Here is a 15,094-nt window from a genome sequence, read left to right as displayed (position 1 = left end):
TGGGACAGTGCTCATTTGCTCACACAGGAGCACAGGAGTGGAATGAGTTGCCTTTGACCACCAAACAGATCTTGAACCTGTATAGCAGGGGTCTCAAACTCAATTTACATGGGGGCCGCTGGAGGTAGAGTCTGGGTGAGGTTGGGCCGCATCAAATATTCCACACAAAAAGGGTTTCAAGTATTTTTGTAAATTTGTATGGAAATGTATGGTTGAAACATGCAAACGTTCAAACGCACACACACTAATAAGCATTGGAGGCTTTTAACCAGGGCCAGACTGGGGAAATCATTCAGGCCAGGAAATATAGTGCGAAATATAGCCCCAGTCAGGCCACTTTTTAAGCGGGGGGTCCCCCACCAGGAGATTTTGTGTTACAAAGACATAATTTCCTGCATTCTGGTGCAGGACTTTTTTTTATTTGTACCCTTTAAATGCCAGTGTTTGTGATGACATGACTGAAAAAAAAAAAAAAAAAAAATGGGGAAATATTTTTTTTATTTTTTTGTGGAAATCATCTGGGGGCCGCAAAATATCATCCAGCGGGCCGCGAGTTTGAGACCCCTGCTGTATAGTTTCAAGGTGAACGTTAGGAAATGGCTCTTAGAAAATGTCCCAGAGTAACTCGGGAAGCTTCCTGTTTTAACACATTGAGTGCCACGCCCCTTTGACCATATTATGGCCGTTCCGTGCCAGCGCTGAAGTCAATGGGAGGTCGGGGAAATTTGCAAAGGCTTAAACTATATCTTAAATTATGGCTATGGGTCTAAAACACCCCTCGCTTACCAATGACTTGCTTGCAGTCAACGTGTACGAAACGGATAGTTTTTTCATTGGTACATTTCCGTTTTATACCGTTTTGAATACGAGTATAGTTTGAGAGTTCTAGTAATTCCAGAGAAATTCCGCGATAATAGCTCTTTAGTGGAATACACAAAACACGTTGTAATTTTTCGGCTGATTTATTAATCGTTTTCAAATAAACGCTAGATTATCGATCGTATATGTGTACTTATGCACGCTAGAGAAGCGGGCTGAAAAATCTATTATCCATGACCTGGTCAGCGCTAACGTCACACACACACACACACGCTGCGATGGCTGGGAAAAAAACATCTGATTAACCCAATACTGGTAAAATAGAGTCCTTACCTCACATCAGATGTTCTGCAAAAAGATTAATCCAATTCCTGATCGCCATTCCAAATATTGATCACGTTTATTGATCCAACGTTATAGTCCGAAACACATAATCGCTGCTGCTCTGAGGGTCCTCAGTCAATCTGGTAAGTAACACGATACTGCTTGCCCGAGATGGGAAAACCCCGGACCGGACTTTTTTTCTGATGCACAACCCCGGCCAATCCAATCCAATGATGTGCATTACCGATGATAGGCGGCGGTATTTGCCCTTTTCGAGCTCAGACCCACTCACAATGATAAAGTCAGGCTGGATGGATGAAAAATTTATGGATATGGCTAATAAAAGAAATAACAATAAAAAAAAAAGTTAGCACGAGTTAAAAAAAGTTAGCACGACAAATCTCGTCGTTGGCACTCAATGTGTTAATGTAGTGTAGTTTTAGTGTGTCCATACATTTTGTACATATTTTTTATTAATAATGTTGTATTTGACTTTTTAATTATATTTTTAGCAATATACTAAAAGACTGATAATATGTGTAATACATGTTTATGTAAATACTATGTGCTGCTGAGACCAAGGACCACAATGGAAATAAGTCTGTGACTTCTTTGTGCTATCCTTGATAATTGTAGGATGCATGACTTGTTGTAACATGTAATGTATTTTAAATAATAATTGTCAAATAAACTAAAAAAAAACTTTAAAAAAAAAACTGTATACCGGCTGGGAGAACAACTGTATACCGGCTGGGGAACAACCAACGGTTATTTCTAGCTGCTGTTGTGTGTGTGTTTCTTTTCTTGGCCACCCAGAGTTTGTTTGGGCAACATTACTTGCACGTGACATTGCGCAGCACAGGATTGTGGGCCAACATTGTTTCAGTACAGAAATAGTACATCAAAAATCATAGAAATGCATTTTATTATTTATACAGATAATATCGGTCATCGCCGGCCAAAATTTTCATATCGGTGCATCCCTATAACAGAAAGACAAAAAAACGAGAGACAATGAGAGCCAAATTCACACACACACACACCTCTCCCACTCTCTCTCTAACACAATGGCACACAGCATTCCAGTATCCCTCCTCTCCCCTGGCAGGCCTGGCAGTGGGAATGTGCTCATGCAGCAGGAGAGCTCACTGCCTGCGTTTGTTGTTTCTGAAGGCTGGGAAACTGTGCTTCCTGTGTGTGTGTGTGTGTGTGTGTGTGTGTGTGTGTGTGTGTGTGTGTGTGTGTGTGTGTGTGTGTGTGTGTGTGTGTGTGTGTGTGTGTGTGCCTGCTGGGATGGACATGGAGAGATCCATGAGAGGGGGGGGGGGGGGGGGGGGGGGGGGGGGGTCAGAAGCGAGGACAGCTACTGAACCACAAGACCTCGCTTTCCTTACATGACTCCCAAAGACCCTCACACACGCACACACACACACACACACACACACACACACACACACACACACACAGGGACCGAAACTAAAGCCCGCCGCCCGCCAGGGGCGGTCTGTTTTTACCTTTGGCGCATGACACTTAGAGGGCTGCCCGCCGTGTGGCGTGTAGACGTGTAGTTCATAAGCAGGCCCCTAAAAATATTTGTATGCGAACGGTAAAAATCAATTACGCGCACGCTGTGCGAATACAGATTATAGCCTCTCTCGTCTTTTTTTTCCTCCGCTGCGAGATCGTTAAAAAACTACAAGTCCCACATTGCACTCAAGCCAACGGTCCAATCACAGTAGAGTGAAGTGACTGGTTTCATGGGAAATAAAGCAAATGACCAATCGGAAGCTCTCATTTTTCTTGTTTACTTCCTGAAACTCCGCGATCAGGGCTCTCGTTTTCCGAGACACCAACTTATTATAGTCTCTCTTACCAATAGCAATAGATTTTAGAACACCTAGATTTATCGATAGCAATAGTAATATAACGTTAATGCAACAAAACGAATGCCTTGCTTTGTTAATCATAACGTTGATGCAGTAGCGTATGTCGGTGTGTTGGCTGTAACGGACATGACAATAGCATAACGTGTACACCAGCGTTTCCGTTAGCCGGTAATTACCGGTATTTGACCGGCAAAATCTGTTTAAGTCCGACATATTTAATATCTCCGGTCTTAATGTCCGGTGAAAATAATTCCCTGAGTCTAAGCACAATTTGATTATTTGAATTGTATTAAAATAGGCTAAAATTAAATAGCCTATGCGATGAACGAAACGATCATTACATTTGTTTCCTCGTTGCTTCTAATAATGACAACGACGTCGTCAGCGAGAGCTTAGTGCTGGGTGTGCGAGTGCATGTGAAGCTGCAGAGCCAGAGAGGCAACAGCACAATGCAGTATTCCAGCAGTACTCCAATTCAGCCATTTTCAGCCAATGTTGGGTGGGGGGCGCTGCTGTGCGGTTCCCAGAAAAGAGCCAATAACAGCTAAATCAGCTTCTCTGCAGCGCCATACTCTTTGCAAATAAGTCGTTGCGAGGTGGAGAGAGTCGTCACGCAAACCACGATAATGTTGCCGTCTCTCTGCTTTCTCAGTTCTTCGCTTGATATAATTAATACAAATGTCCAATATAACGGAATTCGTTAGCTCATAAAAATGTGATTATAACAGACTGCTGTTTAGTGTCGGACCGACTGCCCACAGATACGCGGTCTATTTTATTTCAAGTCAGCAGCAGCATGGAGTATCGAGGGACTTATTTTATTTGGAATATATTAATTAATGACTGTATACGCAAAAGTAGCCTAGTTTTAAGTAATAATATTATAAATCTACATGCCTTGAGGATGACATTCTTTATATAGCCTGCCTATCAATTGTTTTAAAACTCAATAAACTATGACCGGAATTAATCTCATTTGTCCGGTAGATTGAAATCTTGCAGGTCACGGAGACCGGCAACAATTTTTTCTAACGGAAACCCGTACACATTAAAATTGCGATAATCTATTCTAACATTTTCAAATCGATGCAGTTGAATTTCCCCCTTAGGATCGATGCATTGTTACACCCCTACACCAAAGTCACTGGCCCACTGTGTATCTGTGTGTATAATAACTTGGCTAGCGTTATCAACAGCAGAGGTGGGCAATGGGTCCAGCTGCAGCACCGGAGTGCAAGCGATGTGATGTAATTGGCAGACTCGACTGTCGGTCTACCTGACACGCAAACTCAAACAATGTTTCTGTACTGGAGGTGTGATTGATTGATTGATTGAACACTTTATTAACAGATTGCAGAATGGGTACAATACAGTACAGCTCAATACACACAATTGTTAAGGGGATGCAGACCAGAGAAAAACTTTCGTCTTGTTTACATCAGGGTCCCCCATTTCAATTAATCAGGAAAGTGTACAGTATTTCAATAGGCAACCCTGAAAGGATTATTTTTCTAGAAGAGCAACACAGCCAAAACAGACAGTGGAGCTGTTTGCAGATAGCAAGCATTTTGACTTATTGCGTGGTGGCGATGTCTCGCAGATAATACAACTACAAGTATGATTATATAATATATATTTTATTTTTTTTTAAATTGTATATATAAAATATATATTGGCAGGTAAGAAATATGCTTGGCGGGTAGACTCTTCCCATCTACCCGCCACTGGCCGGTGAGTCAAAAAGTTAATTTCGCTCCCTGCACACACACACACACACACCAGCAAAACCTCCTCCGATTAGCCACGGCGAACGTGGGGGGCGTGTGAAAGAATACGTCATGAGCCAATGAGAGGCAGCGACGGGAGGCGGTGGAACCGTAGTCCTTCAGCAGCGCACGGTGACTCACTGTAGTAGGGGGGGGGGGGGGGGGGGGGGGGGGGATAACGAGGCGCATGAATTGGGGCGTAAGAATCCCTGACCTCCGCGGAGGACCACACGTGACACCGCCGCACAGAGGAATGCCCCTCCGGTGCCCGTGAGGGGCCGCGAGGGGCCGTGTGGACCTTGTGAGGCCGCGTGGGACCGCGTGCTGCTGATGGTTCTGGTGCAGCTGTGCACAGTCCGTCTGTTATCAGAGGCCCACCAGGCTGAGCAAACAAGAGGAGGAGGAGGAGGAGGGCCAGCGGCGTGTTGTGTTGCTAACTGGAGAGCAGGGTCTATAAAGAGAGAGCAGGGTCTATAATTAAAGAGAGATAAGACTCCAGCCAGTCTATGAAGGGCACAAAGGGAGGCTAGAGGAGAGATTACAGGCTACGGTGTGCGAGTTCACCCAGAGACACGCCGCAGATCAGCCTCGGTCGGTTCTCTGTGCCGGCAGCCGCCGGGCTCCATGACCGCGGGCGAGGACCCGCCATACGCCAACGGCAGGAGAGCCGGAGAGCCGTTAAAATGGATCGGCTCTTACTGAACCCTGCGCACGGCCGCACGCGGATTCTTAAAGGAAAACTCCAACATTTTGGGAAATTTTCTTATTTGCCATCTACCCTGGAGTTAGACAAGAAGATGCATACCTTTGTCTTCTCTGTGCGTGGAGTAGGAAGACGTTGGGAACTAGGCTAATGGAGGAACCTACTTCCAGTGACTGACGCTAAGCTAGGCTAACGGTGCGCGTCTTCCTACTCCTACTGCATGCACAGAGAAGAAAAAGGTATGTTCTTGTCTAACTCCAGGGTAGATGGCAAATAAGCTAGTTTTCCTTTAAATCTTCAGAAAGGTCTTTATTGCCAAGTAGTTTACACACATACAAGGAATTTGATAATATTTTTTTTTGTATCAACTTTTTTCTCCCATTTTCTATTTTTTTTTTTCCCATCCCAATTTTCGTATCGTCCAATTCTACCCTCCCCTGTCTCGAACGTTGTTAGGCCGTGCCTCCCACAGGCCGGCTGCAATGTGGACGAAGCCTTACATCATGTGTCTCCTCCGGTACTCGAGGAAACAGCCGTCGCATCTTTTCACCTGAACAGCACGATCTCTCAGCGGCGGGGGTCTGCGTGGGAGGGACACGCCGCCCCCGTCGCTTCCTGATTCTGCTGCGCAGGCGCACCAACCGACCTGTAGGAGTCGCTGTCCACAACGTCCGATCCCCACCCATCAGCTTTCCCACCCCCTAACACTGACAATTGTGTTAGTATGAACGACCAGCCAAGCTGATAGCAATGCGGAGAGCTGGGCTCGAACCCAGCGTCTCCTGCATTGGTGGCGAGTGCCTTGCCCACTACATGACCTAGCCGCCCCCGGAATTTGATAATAATTTGATAGAATGAAATAAAAAAAGGTAGAATAAAATAGAATGGAATATAAACTAAATTAAAATAGAAGTAGAATATAATATAATAGAATTATAAAACAAAATAGGCCGGGGCTGACTGTACACTAATTAGAATAAAGATAACAATACAGTGGGAGGGGCGGTCAGGTGGCGTAGCGGAGATTGCGTTCGTCACCAACGCCGGAGATGCTGGATTCGCGTGTTCGAATCCAGCTCCTGGCGTTGTCACCAGCTTGGCTGGCCGTTCACACTAATACAATTGGCAGTATTAGAGGGTGGGAAAGCTGGCGGGTGGGTCCTGGGCGTTGTGGACAGCGACCCCTACAGTTCGGTCAGGGCGCCTGCTCAGCGAGGGTAGGATCTGGTGAGAGGTAGTGCGGCCTCCCACACGTTACACTCTCCAAAGTGAGAATCTGCGCGGCCAGGCTGGCTGCCGGCAGGCTGCACATGCGTCGGAGGAAAGCATGTGACAGTCTCCGGTCTCTCGGACCAACAGTAGGGGAAAGTACGCAACAACCAGGAAGGGTGGGATGGGAGAAAAATCGGAAAAAAGAAGGAGGGGGAAAAAGATAATAAAAAAAAAAGAAAAAAACAGTGGGAGGGAATATTTAGCAGGGCTTGTTCGTACAACCACATGTACATGTATTGTTAATCAGTTTAGATCTGATTATTTATACCAGAGTAGACCAAGGCTCAGGAGTGGAGTATAGCACATTGTACAGAGTAGACTTAGGTTAATTATGCTGGACGAGAGGATATTTGCACTCTGGTTGGATGCCAAACCTCTTTTCGTTGTACTTATACTTATACTTGTGCTGTATGACAATAAATCTGACTAATAATCTGTATATTATACCGGGGTGGGCTGTACATTGTGATATCATCGATTAGATTGTACATAACGTCTCACCTTTTCAGCAGACCTTTTGATTTCTATTACCCTGCCTGTACCTCCCCTCCCCCTCCCGTGCTGCTATGACATGACTTAGATTAATAATAAAACATTTTAAAATAACCCTAATTAACCTTACTGTCATGCACTTGTCCTAATATACTAACCTACACTGTAGCACTCAACACTTTGATGAACATTGTTACTCAGCTGATTTGAGTTGTGCCCTTCATGAAGGACTTGTCGTACATAACTTGTAAGTCGCTTTGGATAAAAGCGTCAGCTTCATTCATGTGCCTTCAGCCATTGGGCCCAAGGTCGGGTGCCACGCAGAGGTGGTGAAGGAGGCTATTTCCACCTACAGTGTAAAGCGCTTTGGAGTCTGAATGAGAAGGGGCTGAATGACATTCATACACAATTAGCCAGCCAACCATGTTTTTCTTTTTACAAAAATTAAGTAAAATGTGTCTTAAAAATGTATATAGAATATATTTACTCTTAGTATATATATGTTTTTATATAAACACTTTAATTTGCAGGTTGAATGTATGTGTATGTATGAAGACGTATGTTAGTTGTGTTGTTAACTCATTGGCTGCCAGCTATTATCCTTATCCTGTGGTAGCTACTGCCAGTGCCAAGCTGTAAACGATGGGAGTTAAGGCCTCTGCATGCTACAGCAACTTCAAAGCAACTGCACCACAACATCGACAAAGCAACAGTGTTTTAGACACTCTGCCTTTATGGTTCTGCAACATCGATGCGCAAAGTTAGTTTAACTAAAGTTAGTTTAGGTTCGTGTTAACGTTAGATAATGTACAAAATAAACGTATTTCCGGTGCTTTTAGACGTCGCTCATTTATTTTGAAATCCCCCGACCGGAAGTATTTGTGATGTATTCTGCTTGTGTAACTTTAGGTTCGTTTTAACGTTAGCTGGCAGCTACAGGCACTCGAGGTCGAGGAAGAGCTGCTGAATTTAATCGGCAGGAGGAGAGAGAGCTTGTCAAAGCTGGATACAGTATATCCCTGTGGCTGTGGTTGTAGGCACGAAAATGCAGCTCGAACTACCTGTTATTATATTAAATTAATATACAACTTGTCCGTGTCCAGTCCTTTCGAACTGCCCCAACGTCCGTTCATTGTAAACAATGATGCATGTAATTATATTAACGTTACTGTGTGTTGTTGTAGCTATGTTAATAAATTCTGAATGGCATTAACGTTAGTTGGGTATGATAGAGCATTGAATAGCATCAAGTTCAACGCTAGCTGGCTGGCTACAACAATGGAGGATGGTATTCTTTGCGGGACCAATATTATTATATGACAGCCCCGCCCCCATTCGCTAACCAACCAATCACTGCTACGCAATATCAACGCAACGGTTGTTTAGGTTAGATTTGGGTGAAAGGTACGCAACATCCTCACAACACAGTCTACAAGACCCTCTAAAACAACCGCGCTGAAATCGCGCTGATGTTGTGTTGAAGTTGCTTTGAAGTTGCTGTAGCATGTAGAGGCCTTTAGTCACCTTGTTTGTAGAGCTAAATCTATATTCTATATTATCGCCATGGCATGGATACAATACTATAGTCATTTGACATTGAGTTTCTTCCGGTCAAGATGCAAAAAATAGATCATTTTTCCATCCATACGTTCCCGTGTTATACCGTGGTGAATACAAGTATGGTTTTAGAGCGGTCTAGGGTAATTCATGAAATGCTTAGTTATGGCAGTATACGTCGATTACATTGTAGACGTTGCCGTTTCCTTCCTGAACCTGCTATTGTTCCGGAATCAAATCCACATTATAGGTATTATGTTCCATCATGAATGCATGAAAGGGGGGTGGGGGGTCGTTTCACCACAACATATGGATCGGAGATATCTGACACGCTTCAATGTAACCGGCAGAACCGTTCGTATTGCCCGACAAGGACAAATGTAACCCGAGTGGGGCTGTCCCACATAGAAAGATACAAGGGTAGAAAGGGTGCTCAATACCTCCGTCTAGCGTGATGCGGCCGGTATTGCACCTAGGCATTCTCAATGCAATTCCCAATGTTAACGCAGAGTCAGTGGGCCTGTAATGAATAGAAATATCGAATAAAAGTGGATGATAAAAAAATTGTGGAAAAAAAATAATATTTTTGAAAAAAAACTTACAGATGTGTTCCATAGACTCACAGGAATTGTGTAAAGTTGCCCAAATAGTGAAAGGAATAGCAATGCATGTCCCATTTAAGTAAAAAATAAAGCTCACAAACAGTATATATATATATATATATATTATATCTCTTCCAACCAGATACACACATTACAGTGCTCTGCAATTTAGCAAGGATATTAACTTGTGATCATGCACACTGGTAGCAACTTGTAGCCCACTTACTATAAATACGTTAAGCCTAAATACACTGTGATATCATCATGTCATGACCTAGAGATAAGCTACTGTACTGAACACTGCTGCTCACACACCCAGTGACAGGAATCCAAAACGTCTCAAGAGTGGATATACAGTAGGGTTGGGTACCGTTCACATTTGAACCGATACCGGTACCTGGGAATCGATACCGGTACCTAATTGGTACCTTTTTTCGGTACTTTAATTATAACAACACAATTATTTCTATTGTAAAACTAAACTAAAGTCTAAACTTCTCAATTTCAACATTGTTATTACACCACAAACTAAAACCCCTCCCTACCTCCCTCTCCCAAACTGTTTCTACAACGATTTTTTTTTAATGTTGCATGATCATGTAAAGTTATACATTTATTATGTATTATTATTTTTAAGTTTAAATATCAACATTATCTGGCCATCCCCAGTAAATACTATCAAACTCCTCTGACCTCATCTAGTCTTTCCAAAGATGGGACGTGCGCGCACACACACACACACCCACACAAAGGGATAATGGCTTATAGCAGACTTAATGATTTTTGAATATTTCAGATAATGAAATGAAATGTTTATATCTATAGTGAATATAAACTATATAACTATCCAGTTAGTATTTATAGATTATAGTGTAACGTTTGGCTACTTTAAATCATTGAACGTAGAGAGAGAGAGAGAGAGAGAGAGAGAGAGAGCGAGAGAGAGAGAGCGAGAGCGAGAGAGAGAGAGAGAGAGAGAGAGAGAGAGAGGAGTAATTCGGTCGGTACCCTTAACACTTTCAGTGCCAGCAGGGGGCGCACGATTTAGTGCTTGAATGCCCACCATCCACTTCAATGTTAGCGTTAATAACGCCTAATCTATGTTTTAAATTATGGCTATGTGTCTAATCTGCCCGTCGCTTATCAATGACTCGTTTTCCAGTCAACATTGTCCAAGCGGATTGTTTTTTTATCGGTTCATTTCCGTTTTATAGCATTTTGAAAAGCCCTCGTTTTCAAGGAAAATATTAATATTCCATGATAATCGCACTTTTCTGGAATATTCTAGAATACACAAAAACGTTGTAATTTTTCGGCCTATTTATGAATCGTTTTCAAATAAACGCTAGATTATCGATAGTATTATGTGTACGTTAGGGCTGGGCGATATGGCCAAAAACGTTATCGCGATAAAATAATAAAATAATCACTCGATATCGATAATTATCGTTGATATAATTTCTGTCAAGTTTAATTAACTTCTTATGCCCGGCGCCGTTCTTCTACGCAGTAAACACGGCCAAGTGCATAGATTATTATATTCCACCAGGGGGCAACCTACCGCCACTGGATCATATGCATTATAAGAATGGAACTAACACAGTTAGCCAGAGCAAGCGGTGTATCCCACAACAATGTACTAACTATCACCCTAAAATACTCCGTTCTGCCCCAATACATTGCAACGACGTCCACCGCATACCCCACACTACTCTAACCGTTACCCTCAGAATTCACGCCACACACCCACTATAAAAATTTAAACTATAAAATAGCGGCGTGAAAGCTAATGATCCTAGCCAGCCTTGTTTACTACCCAGAGGTGCACCGTGGGTCTCCTTCGCTGTCGCCATCTCCTTCACTGATTGGTTGTTAGTGCGCGTGTGCTGATATCCAAGCTTGGAAAATCGATATATCGAAACTTTGCGACCACGTTTCATGTTTATTTCGAGGAAATAATTTATCGCGAGTTATCGTTATCGTTTTATCGCCCAGCCCTTGTGTACGTATGCACGCTATATAGGCGATCTGAAAAATCTATTCTCTGATTTCCTCAAAGCGATCGCGCACACACAGACAGATCACACATAGGGCCAGGCCTGTACAGTGCGACATATATATCGCACGTGCTACAGAAACAGCGGTCTGTGCGATGGATGGATTTACTTCAGTAGCACTGGTGCGATAGGGATTCGGTTCATATAGATACTCTTATTTTGAAAATCCTGTAGCGGGTCTCATTTCTGCCCACGCGCAGCTCCAGCTAGGCTCCGAAAGCTAGCAACGTTCAGGTGCATATGATAATCTTATTTTGAAAAAACTCTTGTGACAACTCGACGAGTCATATCCGCCCTATCCGTGCGCCTTCTGCAAGCAGAGCAGCGCGTTGGTCGGTTGCTGCGCACTGCTGCGTTAACACAGCAGTGCGCCTACACGTCCCGAAATAAGTCCGTGGTGTTTTTTTTTCTCGCAACGGGTCAAATGCATCTACATGCTTTGCACCGTCGCCATTCCTTTATGCGCACATCGCTCGAAATTAACGTTTATGTACCATTACAATCACTACAACGTTAGCAAGCTAACAAGCTAATCCTGATCAGAGGCAGAGCCAGCAGACACAGTGTGGACTGGGGAAAGGGAAATGGGGGGGCACTCTCTCCCCTTCCCTGTGTGTGTGTGTGTGCGTGCGTGCGTTTGGAAAGATGATGAAGTCACTAGTCAGGACAGGAGTATATTATAGTAAACTGAGGATGGACAGATAATGTTGATATTCAAATATAAACAAGTTTCGAGAGGAGTGGAAGTTTGAAGACAGACTAGACTACAATATGATGCGGGGGTGGTGAGTTGAAACAGTGTGTGTGAATGAATGAATGAAAACTTTATTTAACAGATTGCAGAATGGGTACAGTACAGTACGGCTCAATACACACAATTGTTAAGGGGATGCAGACCTGAGAAAGACGTTTGTCTTGTTTACATCAGGGTCCCCCATTGTGTGTGTGTGTGTGTGTGTCCCAACCAACCCCACTTCTTCTATGTTTCAATAAATTATTTGCATTTAAAACTATTAACGCTGACTCATTCCTTCAGTCCACTCAAAATTATGCTAATATTCCTTATGTTGTTTATGATATTAATTGAAAATAGCATATGAGAGTATCATAGTAATAATAACACATGGCGATATACTAAATGACAGCCAAACATGGCACTGCAACTAAATAACACAAATACAATAGGCACATTTGTGACTGTTACAAATATAACACGTTTTATACTTGTGCTACAAGATTTTGGCCTGTGCTACAAAACTATCAACCTCTGTAGCACCAGTGCTATGTGCAAAAAAAGTTAACGTACAGCCCTGCATAGGGCAAACGCTGAGATCTCAGCGAATACAACTCTGATTATCCCAAGATTCCTTACCTCAGATCAGATGTTCTCCAAAAAGATCATTCCAATTCCTGATCGCCATTCCAAAAATCGATCGCTTTTATTGATCCAACGCTACATACTGTACACATGTATTCCACGCTGTTCTGAGGCTCCACAATGAATCCGATCGGCTCGGGTTACATGCCTGAGAAGTAAAATGTGGATTCCGGATTTTTCTTTTCTCATCCATTTTCATTGAGTCCATTCCAAAAGGGAGCATTACCATCTGGGAGACGATAGGGGGCGGTTTTTTCCACATCTGAGCTCCTTAGGGCTGTCCCCGACGCGTGAATATTTTCGGCAACCAACTTGTGTTTAGCGTTTCTCTGATTGGCCACTACGCCCATGTGACCGCGGCAGCGCGAGAGAGCTGCAGCGCGGAAATAGGCTGTCTATTGCCTCGCGCTGCAGCAATGCCTAACCTTAACCTTAACCTTAACCAACTCCGAAACAATGCCTAACCTTAACCTTAACCATAACCAACTCCGAAAGAATATTGCCATTCTCTAAGACAAACTCTAACCTTAACCAGCTCCTTAACAGCGCCTAAACTTAACCCTTCTAACCTTAACCAACTCCGAAACAATGCCTAACCTTAACCTTAACCAACTCCGAAACAATGCTTAAAGTTAACATGCCTAAACTTAACTGGCGAAAGAATGCACGTTAAAAAAAAATATAAATAAAAATTGAAGGGAATCGAACTTGTAACCAACAGACCGCAGGATCCACAGCAAGGCAGCACTACCAGTTGAGCTAGTTGTCGATTTAAAAAAAGGGGGGATTACTGCTACATAATGCTGCCGCGACATATTTAGGCGTCCCCGACTAAGGATTTGGATGGTCGACTAGGATTGGCCAAAATTTGCCGTTAGTCGACTATTGGTCGACTAAAAATAATAATAATAAAGTATAATATTTTTAATTTTTTTTTTTTTTGCATTCCATTTGGGCTGTGGGGGGTGCTTAATGTCTGAAGGAGTTGACTGAAGGCTTCTTGTCCTCTGCAAAAGCATGCAATTGGTCCACTGATGGATACATCTTGATATTTGTCTAGTCTAGTGTGTTCATTAGATGGGTGAAATCCTCTTTCAGTGCCTCTGTGCCTGTTTTCGTAGGCAGTTAGCCTCTGGTATGCGTGCCATTAGCGTTAGCCACGCTTCTAGGCCTCTTTTCTTTTGGAAAGAATGATAAAAAATAATAATAACACTGGGCTGATAAAACGTCTTATCACGTCGTGGGCACTGAAAGTGTTAAAAGTACAGAGTTCGGTACCCAACCATAATATACAGTAATGAGCGGGAGACGGATCGGATCCTATGGTCGTTCTGAATGGATCCACAACACTAAAGATGGCGGCAACAGTGGAATGACTTTCTACAAAACAAACATATTGAAAGAATATAATTAAATGTGATTTTGTGTTGAGTAGAATGAGAATTTACTGCATTCCGAGGGGAAACATGAGGCCATCTCTGCCAAAAGGCTGGGAATATTTGCTTTTTGGATCTCTTACATTAAGTATTTATTGACTTTTGTGCGCACATGTTGTTCTGTGTTCTTGTGTATGTAATATGCATTTGTTATATGCATAACAACAACAACAACAACAACAACAACAACAACAACAACAACAACAACAACAAAAAACAGAGTAGTTGTGCTCTTGTGATTAGTCAAAGATTGGGTACTGTAGAAGTTACCATGGCAACAAGTAAAGATTATGATATAAAACACATATTCCCAAAGATTAAGTTGAAACATTTACCTTCATTGGATGGGACAGAAAAATTATTAAATAATCGATACCTCCGTCAAAGATTATGAACCTACACAATAGGGTTTGTCCTGATAGTTTGAGCTTCACTGGGCAGCTGTGGACCCTCACTCCCCAGGTCTCTATGCCCATTGCCCTCACTGCAACGCCTTCAACCAGATATCATCACATCCATCCATCCCTGAATGGCAAATGGCTGCATTTATATAGCGCTTTTATCCAAAATGCTTTACAATTTATTCCTCACATTTTTTACCCATTCACTCACACATTCACTCACACACCGACAGCGGCTTGCCGTGCGCATCGGGAGCAGTTAGGGGTTAAGTGTCTCGCTCGACGAGTGTTTAGGACCCCGCCCCCACGCTGCAGCTCGGTAAAGAAAAGAAACTACAACGTTTCTAATGGAGTGCAATAGCGGCCGAAGGCGTTAGAGGGCGGTATAAGACCGTCTGCCA

General features: G+C 43.1%; 1 protein-coding gene across 1 annotated transcript in view; it reads right to left on the bottom strand.

Annotated features, from left to right (window-relative positions):
- The window catches only part of ano5b (anoctamin 5b), a 129,636-nt gene that overhangs the window by 78,082 nt on the left and 36,460 nt on the right, over window positions 1-15,094 (bottom strand). The gene's annotated exons all lie outside the window — the stretch shown is intronic.

Source organism: Notolepis coatsorum (genome assembly GCF_963971535.1).
Source record: "Notolepis coatsorum genome assembly, chromosome: 2".
Lineage (NCBI taxonomy): Eukaryota > Metazoa > Chordata > Actinopteri > Aulopiformes > Paralepididae > Notolepis > Notolepis coatsorum.
The sequence above is the reverse complement of the archived record's forward strand: the minus strand, read 5'-3'. Positions and strand labels throughout refer to the sequence as shown.